The sequence below is a fragment of the Carassius gibelio genome, chromosome B5, assembly GCF_023724105.1.
Source record: "Carassius gibelio isolate Cgi1373 ecotype wild population from Czech Republic chromosome B5, carGib1.2-hapl.c, whole genome shotgun sequence".
In the NCBI taxonomy this organism is placed as follows: Eukaryota; Metazoa; Chordata; class Actinopteri; order Cypriniformes; family Cyprinidae; genus Carassius; species Carassius gibelio.
The window spans coordinates 32,270,353-32,288,757 of record NC_068400.1 but is presented as its reverse complement, the minus strand read 5'-3'; the positions used below and the strand labels follow the sequence as shown (position 1 = coordinate 32,288,757).

Sequence of the window (18,405 nt, the reverse complement as noted above, 5' to 3'; positions counted from 1 at the left end):
GTCCCCAGAATTTCTTCCTTTGTGTTCCTCTGAAGAAAAACAGTTTCGTATGGTTTTGGAATGACAACGGGATGAGTAATGACAGAATGTAAATTTTTGGGTGAATTGTTCCTTTAAAGAGAGACAAAGACTGATAAATAATGTTTATGAATGTATAATTTTGGAGATGTCACTTAGTTCTCTGACACTCTTTTTAAACATGCCAGATGATTTCAGCTCCAAACACCCACCCACCAACTCTGGCTATCAGGATCACCCGTACATTCACACCATCATCAGTCTGGCTCTTTAGAACAAACAATAATTTAACATGTGATCTAGTGCCTTTCAGGAGAAATGTGTGCATATGATCACGCATATACAAGCGCACACATGTGCCTGGAACGTGTTCAATGCTGGAGCCGCTGCTCCACCTTTTCAATACATTTTGTGTTGTTAATGCCAGACTTTAATGGCTTCATTAAAACACCTTAAAAAAAGAAACATTCTTTCCTCTTAAGGCATTATGGGACACAGGAAACCTTGGGAAAATGCTTTAAAGTTTCATATTATATATGTTTTCAAGACATCCAACTTAAAAAGAAAAGTGCCAAAAGGCATCACTTAAGCAACCAATCGCAGAGAGAAGAAATACCCGAAAATCAATACCAGGTACTTTATTGTTCTTCCTCCAGTTAGAGAGCTGCTGTCCTGACCCCTGACCTGAATGGGTAGATGATGCCATTGCAGGCTTGTCAGGTGCTCAGAAAGAGCCGTGCTGATCAAGTGGTAAGTATTTTACATGCGAGCACAGTGAGTGTATGGTGAATCTGTCGAGGGCTTGGTGTCGAGGCTGGGCCGCACCTGTCTGCAATTTGGCACATACTCTTCTCCACCTGCTCTCTTGATTTATTCGCTCTATCGCTGACTTTGTTCCCCCCTCCTTTGCTTTGCCTGGTGTAAAGGGCTCTGTGTTGTGGCTTTTAAACAATTCCAATTTGGGACAAACCACAAACCACATGAAACGGAGAGAGCAAGAGATAGAGAGGCTAGTGAGAGAGAGAAAGAGAGAGAGAGTCATCTGCTCAACAGCTTGACGAGCAATCAAATGAACATACAGCTTTTGGACAGAAGGGAAGGAGAGAAAGAAAGAACAATATGAGGAGAGATAGACAGTGTTTTGTGAGCATGCATGAATGCATTTATAAAAATCACTGATAGTTTTTTTTTTTTAACCATTGCTAACTCATGACGTCATGATACCTTTATCAAATGGATGACAACACTTTTACTCTAACAAAGCCTCTCTTTCAATAGCAATCATTTCATAGGGCCAAGGCATGCAATAATGAAAAAGTGATATAAATTTTTTCTGGAATTTTGTTGATAACGATTATTAGAGGATATTTTGCTGAGTGTGTTTTGTGTCACTTTTGTGCTGGTTTTTTGACAGGTTTAGGACTACTGTGGACTGCTGACTCTGAAAGCTTTTGATATTCTTCATATTCTGTCTTTTCATTATTTTGAATGAGTAACAGAAATTTAATTTTCCAGTAAGTATAAAAATATATATTTTTTTACCTTTTATGGCCATTTTAACCATTTTTCTGACCTAATTAATTTATTTTGTGTCAAAGTCTTACATTAAATCAAAAACCTAAATTTTTATCGTAAGACTCTTAAGGGCAGTTATAAATCAAATGAAATCAGTATCAACAAAATGTGTTGCTATGCCGAGGTGGCACAGAATCTGCATCTGAAGCATCTGTTTAAATGCATTTGCAGACTGTTTAATGCAGGACATGAATGCGGTTAACCTGCAGTTACAATTGTAAAAATAATGTTTTGATAACAAATTATTCAATAGTGAAATCTGAAATGAATTGTGGAAAAAAGGGAAAACACACTTTAAATATAAACCTAAAATCACCAGTAGGTGGCGACAATTTACTGAATGAGTGAGTCATTGAGTCATTCATTCATTCAACAAATTCATTAACGAAACACCTGCCAAATACCCACACTTGTGGTCTTGGCCACTTGAGAAAGTGAGAGTGCATGCGACAGGAAGTAAATGCGCAAGACTGTCCCAGGTCTTAAAAATGCCAAAGCACAGTGCTCTTAAAGCACACTAAATCCACACTCCAATACCGTTATTCGTTGCTATAAATCGTGATACTTTTTGCCAAGATCTCGCAAGAAGTCACAGAAACCTTTTGCATGCTTTATTGGTGCAAAGATGAGTAGTGGTGATATTTATCATTTGCAACTGTTGTTAATCACTTAATTAGAAGCACTACAAATTAAAATGTGTCATGTTATATTGACTACTGAACAGACATTTAAGAATTTGATATTAAAATGAAAATTATTTAAAATAAAAATAAAGCTATGTAAACAAACGTTCGACACTTTTGTGGTCTTCATCCTCACATTTGAACACTTGGGCAAAATACAAGAAAATCCATCATATAAGCAGTCAAGTGGTCAAGTGCAAAGACTGCAAGTGTGGGTATTTGGACAAGGCAACCGTCGTGTGTTGGTCAGAGACTGTTGAGGCTTTGTTTGAAACTATTTGGAAAGCATGAACACTAGATGTGTCTCATAGTGTTTGCGTGCACTCTCGTGTGTGTTTTTGCGATATACTCGATAATGTCAAATCGCATATCGCTTAAACAACAATTACGATAATAACGTAGATGATATATATCGAACAGCCCTAGGCCCTACATATTTATACACCAGAGAAACGCCCTTTTTTATCCAAATTCATGTTCATTTCCAGATTTCTTCAGGGCATCGGTCTAACTAGAAAAACATGAACAATCATCTAAGCCGTCATAAATCAATGATATAATCTCAAAGGGCACGCCATCCGATTTAAGATTCATATCATTACTGTCAGCCTCACTCAAATGTCACCATATGTAAAACAGCATATTGTTCAACAGAACAGATTAATGAACATGTAAGTGAAGCCCCTAGCGATGTACGCAGTGTTTTTATAGCAAGAGGTCAACCATTGCATTTACATTTAATTTCCTGTCAAAGTGACCATCTCAGAAGGTGGTCTAAATATACAGTATGAATGGAAAGTTTACTGAGGTACCTTAAGTAAAGTATATTGGTTGACCCACATATGTTTTTTTTTTTTTTGCAGATGCCAGTGTTTTAGAGAGCAGGGTGGGAGCTCTACTACTATTATTACTTCTAATAGTTACTTAATAGTTATTAAAATGTTTGGATATAAATAAATTGAAATCAAATTTAAATCAGTTTTTTTTTTAATTAAGATAATTATTTTGAAGTTGTTAAAAACTCTTTAAAATAAACAATGTATACAGCAACTTCTTGATTCTGTAATCTTATTATGGCAGTAACCAACAGTGCATTCAATACTCTTTTAAATCTGTATGCTCTGGGAATCAAACATCCTCAAATAAAGACCTAAATTTTACATTCAGCAGTACACAATGGACAACATAAATATAGCATAGTGGTAAACTGGACATAGTGTAGAATAGTTTTAAGTTGCTCATTCACATCAAGGCTTGAATCATACACAATTTCACATGGACTAACATTCAGGAATAGCGAGTGCACACATATTTATATAGGATACAATGGACATTTTAGAAGATCTAACAGTTGGATTCACTGATGTTAGAGATATTTGTGGAATTAACTGTTTGTTTCAATGATTTGTTTAGATGATATGTGTATTTTTGAAATTCAGAGAGTATATTGTTAAACATACTATTATAGTGTTTACTATACTATAATAGTAAATAGAGCTCTGGTCCATCTGCTCTCAGGGGCTGCCTTCTCTGCACTGTCAAAATAAAAGTCCCACTTAATTAATTTACGTTTCTTAAATCATTTTAAAAGAATGCTTGAATCAGTCAACCAATACAGATATGAACCAAAATATATAATTTCACTTCAAAGAAGTCATAATTGTAACTAGAACCTGCATCTCTGAATCAATCCACTATTAATTTACACAGTTCGCTGATTATTAATGAGATATTAACACGAGGAAACCGGTTTAATTAAAAATGTGCACAATATGGAATATTAATCTGTAATATAAAGAAAATCATGAAGGTTCTGTTCGATTCTGACGGGAATACTGACTTCATAGTCTCACATTTAAAAACTGTAAAGAAGAGAACAAAACTCTTGAGCAAGGAATTAGGAGGGTACAAGAGCACAGAAATAAAAGAATCTATCTATGATTGTGAATGTCACCTACATCACTCTTACTCCAGCCTCATCTGGATCAGTCTCTTTTCAAACACACCCTATACAGATGTGCACGTCCACACATTCAGATTAGAGCAGGTTTAGATTATGAGCATGTTATCACATATGGATTACATTATTGAGAACAACGTTTCATACGATTCTCAAAGGACCATCAAGAATATGCTGGTAATGACTCCAAAAACAACACAAGCCTCTGCTCTCATCTCAAACCACAGGGAGGTTCACATATCACAGGCACCGAGATAGATTGTCCTGTTTAGTCAAGCTTTCACTCATCTTTCCTTCTTTTTTCCCTGCCTCACCAAATGGACGAAGGTTTCGTCAAAGGAAACAAATGATCAAATACATCCACACAGCTGTGCTTAAATTATTTTAACATACAACATCCAAACTGCTTTTATTCAGAGGAGCGCTTTCAGTGGAGTGATAACAGGAGACCTTGTCAAAATATACACACACTCACTCATGACCTTTCAACCTCCATGCTTAATGACAGATCATTGCCTGTTCACAGACAATGATGTTTGTCTGGAACTCTCTCAGTCGGCAAACCCCAGGGTGAACCAAACTCTTTTAGAAACAGAGGGAATTACATTCCCGTGTAAAGAAACACCCACACCCACACAGACATCAACAAGGACGGAAACCATCAGGAAGCACAAACTGCTGCGAAAAGTTTAAATCACCACAACAGAGACCAAATACAATATTAACAGATACAGATGCATACACATATACACACATACACACACACCACAACAGAAAGACAGAGCATTCCTCACAAATGCCGAGCAGGACCAGAATAATAGGGGTTGTTATATGTACAACGTCAAACACACACACACACACACACACACACACACACACACACACACACACACACACACACACACACACACACACACATATTCTGGGTTACTTGGGGACAGCCATGCTAAAAATGGGGCAGTGTGTTTAGACTCCAGTCACAACCAATATAAGCTCACATTAATCTCAAAGGAAGAAAAAGAAAAATTTCAAAAGCTTTATTTATTGACAGAGAGGCCATTGAGCTGTTTCTAGTTGTTTTTGAGGTGGCAGGGCTGGTGTGAAGGGTCAGAGGTCATGGGTCATTTAGGATCTGCCCAAAATCAGTCAACTGAGAAGATCATTTAGGGTGATATCAATAAACACATTTGAACAGATTCACACACACACACACACACACACACAATCACAATGCACTGGATAGCTGACCAATCAGAGCACACCTCGCTTTTCAGACCGGCGGGCATAGAGGAGAAACAATAATGTATAGTATGTGAAATAATGTGTTTTTTTTTACCTTAAACCGCACAAACACATTTCATTACACTAAATACACCAAATAATGTTCTTTTTTAGCAGTATGACCCCTTTAATGATGCAAAATGTGTCTATTGCAAACAGTCACGTGTATGGCAACTGCTTTCTCACCCAAATTAAAGGGGGTTTCATTTGAATATAATGCTAGTAGCAGGATTATAAAATGAATAGATGTGATTATGATCAGAGTGTGCCGTATGTTTGAGATCATTTTATTTTTGTTGACTGCCACTGAACGCGCCTCTTTAAATGGTTTTGTGGTGCTCGTTGTTATATTTAAAAACACAATTGCAATGTTTTCATTGAAAATAAAATGATCTCAAACGTAACTGTGGCACGTGTGGCTTGCTGCGCAGTCAGAGAACCGCTTCCATTGGCGCTGCTGCAGCAAAACACACTGTTGCTCAATGTCAGATTTTATGTTGTTTCTATTTTAATGTACTTTTAAAGTTTAAATCACATTAAAAGGTTAATTTGTACATTATGAATGAGGATATGTTTATATACCGTCACTCACAGCCACTTGTGTTTTGCTCATGAGCTGCACGCAGACTAACATTAAATAGGTTAATCGACCATGATTGCTTTAATCGATTGCATCTCTTATCGACAATTAATAGACCATCAATAAATCGTTGACATCCCTACAATAATAATAATAAAAACAAAAACTTAAATTACAACCAAGTCAAAACCTTCTAAACTCTATTTTGTATAATTAATTTAGACAGTGTATAATTACAAAATACGATGTGTAATGCTATGTGGGCATCTAAATGAGGGCCATGCTTCGATGAATCCGTTTTTTATCTGGTTTATAAAAATGTTATAATCTAAATGAACCGATAGATTCAGTCATCTATCTATCTATCCATCCATCCATCCAATCATCATGCCGCTCTAATTTTAGAAGCGTATAGTGTAATTTTTTAAGCTTTTGTTCCCAAACTTACACATCTGTGTGTTGGATGTTGTCTGAGACTCCTTAAATACATCCAGCTGTTTAAAGTAAAGCCATTAAAGTCATGCAAACATTCAGTTTCTTCAGAGCACAGCTCTCTAACACCTGTTTGGCTGAGGTGAACCCACTCTTAGATCCCTCATTAGCACACACACACACACACTTTTGTAATCAGTCAGACAGAGCAGTGCTCTGGGATATATGGCTAAAGCTATATCAGATCTAAGATGCTGATCAACAAGCACATTCCTTACTGCTAACTCCTCACTGCTAACTCAAAGGACAAAGGACTCAGGCACTAAGTGCATGTGAGAAACTTGTGTGTGTATTAGTTACAGCGGTAAATAGTTGAATGGAGAGTAATTAGAGTGTGGCTTGACTCCATCTATTAATGTAATATCCTGTCGAGGAGGAATCCCATACCTACAAAGCTTAATAAGGAATAGTATGTGTGTGCATTAGAGAGCTCACACTGCGATCTGGCCACATGCCATAATGCCTGAGAGAGAAAGAGAGAGGTTGATGGGGAAAGTATTCCCTTCGTTTTCCCATACTCTCTCTCTCACACACAAACTCTAAACAAAGGAAAGGTTTGATCTACACTGTAAAAGAAAAGCTGGTCTGATCCTCTGTAACAGGTATGACCTTCACTGAAACACAAGCTGGATGTGTTATAATGAGACATCAGTAGTATTTTCACAGCTGAGGATTTGATATATGGACATACATATAGCACTATTAAAGTTATGACCAATAAATGGCTGAAAGTACATTTTATACTATATTGTATGAAGAGTTTAAATGTAAAACACTAAAAAAGAGAGAAGCACAGACTTGGGTAATTCACACGCTTAATCTCTGTCTCTCACATAACTGCATTATGCATTACTATCAACAGCTCAAGCCTCCGTTACTAAATCTAAAATGATGTTTTGGAATTAGCAATGGAGGTCTTGGATGAGATATGTAAAAATGTATCCAACTCACAAGCATTTTAAGGACAAACAGCGGAGTCCAGGACAACTAGATGTGCCTCAGAGACATCCCCAGCGAACACCTCGTCATCTAGATCAGGGGTCCCCAAACTTTTCCATTCCATGACCCACCTGGACAAGTATAATCTATTTCATGACCCTCCAAAATATTTGAGATAAAAAACAAAAAACAATTGACATTACTTTATGCTTAATCTTTAGTTTAATATTGTTTAATATGGCAGAAATTGAGTATTTAAGAAAAAATAAAAAATTTATTATATAGTAAAACTATAAAATTTCAATACTAATATTTACGTTTTAATTTCTTCATTTACAGACATGATTATATGTCCATAAAAACTTGAAACACACTCTGTATGAACTGTTATCCACTGCAAGTGTTCAGCACAGAAAATGCATGATCCGTCTGTGTGTGTAGAGGACAGCGGTGCACACTTTTTTTTTTTTTTTGGCAAAGCATAAGAAGCTAAGATCATCTAAAACCGTTTGGAGATAAAAATAATTGTGAAACAATTGTAAAAATAATAAACAAATGTGTCTCATTTTCAATAAACATTAATAGAAGTAAATAACAAATTTACTTCAGTCGGAAATTTACTTTTGCAATGGTCAAATAAATGATCAACATCTTTAAAAGATTTTTGAACTTTGGAAAATGTTTTCTATAAATATAAAGATGATATGGAAAGGAAATAACAGGACATTTTGAATATTTTGCTATGCTAGCATGTGGAAATGTTTAAATCTTGTAATTGCAATTAACCCCCTTTTTACAGACGGAAATTGCGAGTTCAAACAGACGATAGAAATGAATGAACATACCTGCAACAGTTTTCATAACATTTGAATTGTGTAGGCGGTCTCATGCAGAATACATCTAATTGAAGGGAGCGAGCTTCTTATAATTAATAATGTGGACTGATCAAGCTTTTTAATAATGACGTTGCTCTGAGACCAGTTTTTCAACTCATGCGCACCCATGCTTCAAAACAAGCAATGCATGATTTAAATTTCAGACTTAATTGCAATTTAAAAATTGCACTAATAAGAATATCGCAATTCGAAATTAATGTTGGTATATTGTGCAGCCCTTGACTGAACTGTGTGTGTGAGTGTGGGTCATTGAAATGCAAACTTAGCTGCAGCCAAGTGACTTTGTGCGACCTACCCACAGTTTGAAAACCCCTGATATAGATGTCCATCGACACAAGTCTGAGGGAACCAGTTGAGTCCTCTGCACAATCTGACTTTGCTGCAGGCAGGAATTAAACTGCTGGTTTTGTCTGGCCAGAGTAAAACTGACCCCCCCAACTGAGCCTGGTGTCTCCAAAAGTTTTTTCTCCATTTCTGCCAATGATGGAGTTTTGGTTCCTTGTCGATGTCGCCTCTGACTTGCTAAGACACTTAATTTTCAGTCATATCGTCAACTAGATTGCACAGATACTATTTGAACTGAACTGAGTTGGACGATGACATCACTAAATCAATGATTAACTGATTTTAACTGAAACAGTGTTTAATGTTGTCCTTTTGTATTATTACACACTATTTTTCCTATTTAATACTGTAAAGCTGCTTTTAAACGATCTGTATTGTTAAAAGCGGTATTTATATAAAGTAATTAATTACATGATGTGGTGATTAATTAACTGAATTAATCGCACATCAGATTTGGAGAAATTTTACATTTTTGTGTAAAACATCAAACAGGCATTACAAAAAGTAGGTTCAGCAAGAAATATTTTGTTTGATAAAATTTATTACATATAGCTTACTGTTTTGGACTATGTGACTAAATGATGACAGAATTGTCAGTTTTGGTTGGATGAACTATAGAACTATAACTTTAATAATTTATTTTCTTAATTTTATTAGTATTACTATAAAAATATGAAATTATTTATTCAATGAAATGATACACTAAATAATAAACTAAAACTGCCAGTAGGTGATGGTAAATGTCTTAATCATTAAGGCATTGAGTTATTTATTCATTCATTTGATTCGTTCAAATGGCTGAATCATTCAGGAGTGAAGTAAATGTTTCTTTATGAACTTTTTGACTTGACATGTGACGTTTCATCTTTAAATGTGTGAGTGAACTGGAGGCAGGGAATAGTATCCATAAATGTAACACTTATATAACTACACCACAGACTATTGCTGAACTATTGCTAATAAGAATATTGTTAGTAGTTCATAAATTTTACTTTAAAGGTGCCATAGAATGCATTGATACATAGATGCATTGATTTTTGTGAAAAGTGGGGACATCCCATAGGCGTAATGGTTTTTATACTGTAGAAACTGTATATTCTATCGCCCTTCACCAACCCTACTCCTAACCCTATTGGATGCATTTTTACTTTCTCAAAAAAAAAAAAAAAAAACTCATTCTGTATGATTTATATGCATTTTGAAAAATGGGGACTTGGGTTATGTCCTCATAAGTCACCCTCTCCTTGTAATACCTGTGTCATACCCATGTCAATATACAGAGTTGTGTCCTGATATGTCACAAAAACAAGAGCACACACGCACACACAAATATTCAGGATCAAAAAAACTTGTTGTCAGTCCTGCTCCATGACTTCTATTAATAGAATATCTTAGATACTGGATTGATACATTAAATTCCTCATCAACGGGGGAATAAAATCGTATCTTTTTTTTTTTTCTTAGAAAAACTATAATATATATAGCAGTTTTTACATGACAGCACTGTGGTCATGTTGCCCACACACTTTCTGTTGCTCTGTGGCTTCATTGCATGTCATTTTTACTTTCACAGTCTAACCACGCTCACGCCTCCCTCCATCAATCACAGTCGTCATGGTTACACGCCTTCTTTTGACATGCATCAGTGCAATACTGACAAACACACATACTGTATATGCACGCACATGCACACAGCAACACCTCCAAGCACACACACACGTACGCACACTTAAGTGTGTGTTTGGATTATTCCAATAAATCATGTCTAGCAGCAATATCACTTTGGTGACTTGGTGAAAGCATCAATACTCAAAAAATAGTTCAAGATGCAAGTGTATTTTTCACATGTCGTTGAAGATGTTTCTGGAGAAAAGGATGGCTACTTTAGCATTTTAGGATATCTGTTTATGATAAATTCTTCATGAGTTGAGGCAACTCTGAGTGCCTAAAAATCACATTAAGGAATTATAAATATGAAAACTGTGAATGCAAGCATATACGCTACTACAAATAAATAAGATGACCAGTGATGGACCAGTACGGTAAGAACATCTACTACTTGGTAATACCACAGTAAGCAAACAGAACAATTAGCCTACTATAGCCCATTCCACTAAAGTTTAGTGTACCATTTGTGTGCACCAGGGATGAGATGTCTCCGCACCTTCATATTCACTTCAGAAAGGCCACAGCCTTGTGTTAGATTCATTCATTGTAGGAATTTTTCTGTGTGTGTAATTCTACCTCCAGAATTCACCCCTAGTTATGTCTAATAAAACGCATCCATACGCCAAGCGTTCTGGATCCAGCACTAACGCACAGCCTGCGGGGTGAACACCAGGAAACGCTGCGACGAGTCTGGCCTTTTGCCAAAGGAATTAACCACGAGTCCGGGCCAAACCACAGCAAAGGCTAAATAAACAGCGACCTGTGCCTCCTGACAGTAAAAAGCATGTCTGATGAAGAGAGCTCGTAAAAAGGACAGATGTTGTTTAAACAGAACAATTGTACCCTGCAGGTGAACGATTCACAGTTACGAGAAGCACGTCACTCCTGGGTATTTGACGCACAATGTGAGTGGGGTGAGAGACAATGCTCACCTAAATCAATGACTGAAGCCTACAAACCAGGTAGGTTTCTGTCATGCCCAGGGGTTAAAGGGTTAAGAATTCTCACAGGGAACTTAAAGTGCCCCATTATGGATTTTTTTAAATTACATTTCACACAGTCTGTTATACTGCTCTAAGTGAATGAAAACATCCTGCAAAGTTTTAAATAAAAAAAAGTAAAGTCGAATCCGAGTCATAAAAATGAGTCATTTTTAAAGTGATTCTTAAAGGGATACTCCATCCCAAAATGAAAATTTTGACATTAATCACTAAAGAAAAGTAGGAGAAGCATCGTCAGAATAGTCCATCTGCCATCAGTGGTTCAAACATAACATTAGGAAGCAACGAGAATACTTTTTGTGTGTTTTGAACCGCTGATGGCAGATGGACTATTCTGACGATGCTTCTCCTACTTTTCTGGACCTTGACAGTGTAATTTACTTGGCAGTCTATGGGACAGTCACAAGCCTCTCGGTTTTCATCCAGAATATCTTAAATTGTGTTCCAAAGATGAACAAAGCTTTTACGTGTTTGGAACGACATGGGGGTAAGTGATTAATGTCAAATTTTCATTTTAGGGTGGGCTTATCCCTTTAAGCCAGGGATCCTCAAATCTGGACCTCGAGATCCACTTTCCTGCAGACTTTAGCGCTAACCCTAATCAAACACACCTGACTATGCTAATCAGTGCCAATCAATGTCTTTGGGATCATTCGAAAATGGCAGACAGGTGACTTTAATCAGGGTTGGAGCTAAACTCTGCAGTGCAGGGTATTTGAGGAAGGGGGCTTTAAGCTGTTTCAAGTTATATTCAAATATTAGCATATTTATGCCCGTCCATTTGTTGTTTGTCCAGACCTGGGAAAACCCTCCCTCAAACGGGTTCCCGCGGAGAAGGCGATGTGATCTGCACTGTGAGGGTAAATCTGTTAGGGTACAGTTAGGGTATGTCGAAAAACTCATTTTCTCCTCCAACATCAAAATCATCCTACATCGCTGCAGAAGCACTGACCCAGTTTTTAAACACGTGCAAGGAGGGTCAAATACCCTTTACAAAAATGTTGTGATAAATAAATATATAAAGTTTTTAGATCCTGTCTAGAACTCTTGTACACAGACAGAGTATGCATGCACCTTGCAAAGCTAGAAAAGATGAGCATTTGTGATTAAAAAGTGTATATATATTTTTTTAAAGAAAATAACCGATCTTTTTGCTAGATAAGACCCTTATTCCTTGGCCGGAATAGCTGCATTGAAACTGCATTTTTAACCTTTAATCCTTTGAGCATCACTGAAGTCCACTATATGGAGAAAAATACTGGAATGTTTTCCTCAAAAACCTTAAATTCTTTGCTACTGAACAAAAAAGAGAGAGACATGGACATCTTTGATGACATGGTGGTGAGTAAAGGAGGAACTTTTTATTCTGAAAGTGGAGTAATTCTTTTAAAAACCACATATACCATGGCTGGGTGTTTACCAAGTAAAGGTGATGGGCGTTCCGTTATTGACATGTGCTGCATGCAGCAGACCAATCACAACAGACTGGGTCATCAGATCAATCACCGCATTTTAGTGTCATGCAAGCGAGGAGTTTGGAAAAATTAATAGTTGAGCGAATCGTTAGGGAGTCGTGGAGCAAAAAAGGAAAAAATAAATGCTGTCATAAGACAATGAAAGTGTTTTTTGGCTTTGCATTCATGTCAACCTGTTGTTCGGGACTCCCAAAACCAAAATATGGAGATATAATTACACATTATACGGGCACTTAAATGGCTGCAGGATCAAACCCCTGCAAAGGGCAATTAATTTGCCCTTTAGCAAAATTGGGATCTGTCCTTGCTATATGTGAAAAAGAAAAATTCAATCCTATTATAAAAGACGGAAAAATATATATATAAATGACACATTTGCTGTGAATACTGATTGCTTTTGGTACCTAAATGTGCATATTAATAATAATTATATTAATATAATATTAGTAACAGGTGTATACAACTACTGATTACATCAGAATAATAATTCACAATAATTTAACAAATAATTTATTTAATTTCTACTTAATTATATGAATTTCAGCCTGATTTTCTGCACCACTTGATATTATTTAGAAAAAAAAAGTTTAATTGCTGCTTTAAAGTTCTATTGTAGTGGAGTAATTTTTTTGTGTTGTATCAATTTGCATCGCTCCCGCTTCGATTGTTCTGTCTCACACAATTATTACTTGGTTCTCTAGCCTGGTCCTACAGACTTTTTGGATGTTTACACCTGATTTAAAGCATCAGCTCTTTTAGTACATGCTCCAAGACCTGAGCTGGGTGTTTCAAAGATGGGACACCTTAAAAAAAAAAGCAGTATTTGGGTACTTCAGGTAAAGGAATGAGAAGCAATGACCTAAAGGAAGTGGGCTATTAACAATTGTTCTCCAACACACACACACACACACAATCAATCGTATGGGAGACAAGACAATAAGAAATTCTCTTCTCAATTACAGAAGCTGAAGCCAAGTGGACAGGAAGGCGGTTTCTGCTCTTTGTATAGAACAACAGATGAGATAACTCAGTTTACCTGGTCGTCTATTGTTGGGTGGTCGGTGTCCGGTAACCGGAGCACTGGTTCTGTGGCTTCATAGTGCTGCACTGGCTCCACTGATGACACCTCATCTTTGTTCTTTTGGGATATTTCTCGTTTGAGCTCCGAGCGCAGTTCCAGGTAGCAGAAGAGCGTGACGAGGTGCAGAGAGAGCGAGAGAATGAATAAACTCAGGAAGATTTTGCAGTTGTTGCATTGGCTTTGGCACTCACACGCCGCCTGTGTGCGCTTGCGCTCCTCCGACTTCGCCGGCTCGCGCTTCGGTACCATGGCTGCGTGCAGGTCAGTCAGCATTGCTTCTGCATAACAGTCTTCCTCGTCCTCTCAGCGACTTTTGGCTTGGGCTGGTCACGGTGAGCAAGCGCTTCTCTGCGGGCTCATCTGGCTTCCTGACCTCGGAGTGCGAGGATTCAGGCTGATAACCTACTACGGCCAGCTCCAGAGACCGACCCCTAGCAGCTGATTGGCTGCCGGCGTGACGTCACCTTATTGAAAATCCTCACGCGGAAAAGCGCGCTGCCACTATGACATTCAACAAGCTGCAAACAAATATAAATCACTGTAGCGCTAACAATAGCGTCAGACGTTCGCTGCCGATTACACAATGTTTCCCATTTCGTAACCTCTGAAAGGAACCGCCTATATATATATATATATATATATATATATATATATATATATATATATATATATATATATATATATATATATATATATATATATATATATATATAAAAGTTAGCTGGTGAAGTCAAGAGAGTTTCCTAATTCGTTTTGTTGTGTCTCCACATAAGAGTTTTTTCTAACTTCACACACCTACACTGCATACTTACATTTTAAATAACTGGTATTATTAGGTTACATTATACAGTCTATTTTTTTAAAATATCATTTGTGAATATAAAAAGATCTTGAAACTCCTGTCGACCCCCCCCCCACCCAAAAAAAACAACCAAACTTTCCCTAGCCACATGTTTGTAGACTTGCATTAGTGTGTGTGTATGTGTGAGCGTCCAAGTGTGTGAAGTTCCACATCTTTAAAGTGTTAGAACAGAAGACTGGTAGTGTAATTGTGGCATGTGTTGAGAATCAGAACAGACTGAGTGTTAAAAGCGGGACAGGACTGCCAATCAAAATAAAAACATCAAATGACCCACGTGCACAAAAACACGCATTTATTATACCAGTCAAGCGCCAAAGCACACACCATATTAACTGAACACAAATATACAGTTATTACCATGACAAAACTCTTCTACTGCATGTTGTGTGACGCGAGGTTTCTATGGAAAACAATAATTTGGGTAGTCAACACTCTTTCTCTGGCAGTTTTTGCAGACCGTCACTCTCATCCAATATTGTGAAATAAAAAATGGTGAAAATGGGGGAAATTGATAGAAACCGATTAAAAAAAAACAATTAAAGGCAGGACTGATAACTTGTTTCTAGCTCTCATTCATTTTTTTCCACCATAACTCTAGTCCGCATTACTGCATACTATAATAGGGCTCAGTATTTAATTCAGAAAAAGAGATCTATCCTAAGAAGTTTTGGTGGATGCTATCTGACCCCGCTCTCCCTCTCTTCCTCTGTTCTCGCTCCACTGACAGCTGCGCTCGGTGTACTGCAGATCTTCTGTGACCTCATAAAGCTGAGCCTCTTTAATATGGTTTTATATTAAATCTGTGCCGCTTTTATTCGGCTCCAGACTCTTTAATCTTAAATCACTTAAATATTTACATCTACGCTGCTGCTGAATCGAATCAGCGCCACAGACACATTGCCTACACGTTCTAACTGTCTCACTCTATGGCGATGACAATTCATGATGGATCTCTAAACGCAGACATTACTTAATAATGTAATAAAAGCATAATTACAATAGCTAAACCCACCCAGAAATTCTGGGATGGGTTCTAAAAACACGCACGCAAACGCATTTACGCACACGATTAAACAAACAACTGCACGCGAACGCGCTGCAGAAACATTTGCCAAAAACATTTGAAGTCGCAAACAAACACACACATCGCTAAACCAAAAAAGCAAAGCTGTGTCGAATATATAGGTATGGGTCTGAGAACCCTTGGGCAGATGAAATTAAATTATACAAATTAACTTAACAGAGAATCCAGCCCATGAGACCAGGGAGGCTGGAATCAGAGTGCTAAGAGTTTAAGAAAACAGTAATCATACACACACACATAACACACACACACACACACACACACACACACACACACACACACACACACACACACACACACACCATTGTTTCTTATGGTTTATGAGGACTCTCCATAGGCGTTATGGTTTTTATACTTAACATATCGTATCTATCGCCCTACCAACCCTACAACTAAACCCCTCACAAGAAACTGTGCATTTTTAGATGTAAATAAATAAATAAATAAATAAACTGATTGATTTATAATCCTTTTGAATTACGGGGACACTGAAAATGTCCTCATCAATAATTTCTCGTTATAATATATGTCATTCCCATGCTATTATTCAAATTTGAATCCTCATACACCACATAGCCTAAATGTACACACACACACACACACACACACACACACACACACACACACACACAGACAGACGCGCGCGCTCATAGAGAGTGACGGAGAGAGATTTAGACTGAACTGTAATCTAAACGTTCTAGGTTTTTCTGGGACAATTATTATGTGTAAATTCAGTAAGCTAACTTATACAAAATTCAGCAAACAATAACAACACAGCCATGAAAACGTCCTAAAGTAAAATTGATTAAATTAAGCTTTTTGCGAATAGCTATTCCTTTTACTACAGCCAGGAAGTGGTATTTACAGTAGAAGAAAAGATACTTGTCAGAAGGTAGTGAAGTGGGTAAATTATATTGGTACATGTGCAAGATATAAGATACCTGCATCCAATCCCAACACACTCACTATGAGAAAACACTGCCTCCTACTGGCTAGAATCGTATCATACAGGCATATCAAGGATATGCACTGACATAGTTGAAGGGCACATGAAATAACAGGAAAATGATATACATGGCTTGCTGGGTTGCTACAGTAAAGCCTCAAAGTCCATACATAGATTGACAGATTGAAGTCTGTGCTCATGCAGAACATCCTGGTAGGAGTTTAGATCGTGGCGGAGATAATCTCAGGCGAAAAAGGCCAAAATGAGCACAGAAGAAGCAGCATGAGAACCGATCCTTTGACTCAGCTCAAAGACTTTATCTTTCAGACTCCAACACGCTCACAGAAAATGGATGAAACCACTGAGATGAGCGGCTAAACGTCTTCATCTATGGATAAAAAAGCCCAGCTGCTGAGTAAATTCTATTTGACATTTAAGAAGAAGCACTCACATGAGCAAAGGAAGTAGTTTTGATATGTTGGTTGCCTTTTTAAGCAACCAAAAATAAATTAACTAATATATCATGGTCTCTTTGTTATTTGTTGTTGTTCATTCATGGCCGTCATGTTGTTTAGGAAATCACAGTGGTACTGAATATTATAAATCCAGGAGAAGCATTTCTGGATAAATCAGTGTTTCTGTATGAATTGGTTTAGTAAATGATTCAGTGATTCATTCCTAAAAACAGTCACTTTGTACGAACCGGTTGAATTAATTAATTAAGTAGGGCTGATTATTCATTATGCATACTTAATTAATAGAAATTAATTGAATCCATAAAACAGTAGGCAACTTCCAACTAGATGTGATTTCAGACACAACCTTTCTTTTCTTTGTTGAATGAAGCAGTGTTTTTGAATGAATTGTTTGAGTGTGCAAATTATTCAATGGCATAAAGACGGTTAAATTGTTTGAATTAATGTTTCAATTGCTCACCCATAAAGCCAGTCACTTGATTGGTTCCTGAATGCATCAGTGTTTTGAACGAATCGTTTAAATAATGCACACTGTCAGTCTGCCTGGAACACTTAAAGCAGCTTATTTTTCTCCCACAACTGCTTCGGAGTCTGACAGCTAGAGCAGAATGAAATATATATCCACTTACTATGAAAGTGGATATCACTGGCCATTATGTAAATGATGTGTGCCTGAAACCACCCAGTCTGAATTATGTAATAATTTAAACTTGTTTTCATGTTGTTATCAGGGAGTCCGTAGAACTGTGACAGACCACATGGAGTAAATTCGTATAGTTTCCAAAGTTTTTCCCACAGTATTTTTCCAATTAGTGCACTGCAAGTTGTTTTGGAAGAAAAGCATCTGCTAAATGGTAACTATCAAAAGCCCCCTTAACAGCCCCCAAACATCAAAACCAACATAAAACCCATGAGTAAATGTGAGAGGTGTTAATAGGTTTTGGCTACAGCAGTGTGTGAAAGCCTTTAGAAAGAGAGTGTCCAGAAACATCAACCCTATACATGTTTATATATATATAAGAATATTAAATATGAAAAATGTC

At 37.1% G+C, this 18,405-nt stretch overlaps 1 long non-coding RNA gene across 1 annotated transcript; it reads left to right on the top strand.

The window, feature by feature from the left end:
• Positions 1 to 672: 672 nt before the first annotated feature.
• LOC127957681 (uncharacterized) lies at positions 673 to 3,224 on the top strand. Its single transcript, XR_008153826.1, has 3 exons — positions 673 to 768; positions 1,433 to 1,532; positions 3,140 to 3,224. It is a non-coding gene; the product is annotated as an uncharacterized LOC127957681 (long non-coding RNA).
• The last annotated feature ends 15,181 nt before the right edge of the window (positions 3,225 to 18,405 follow it).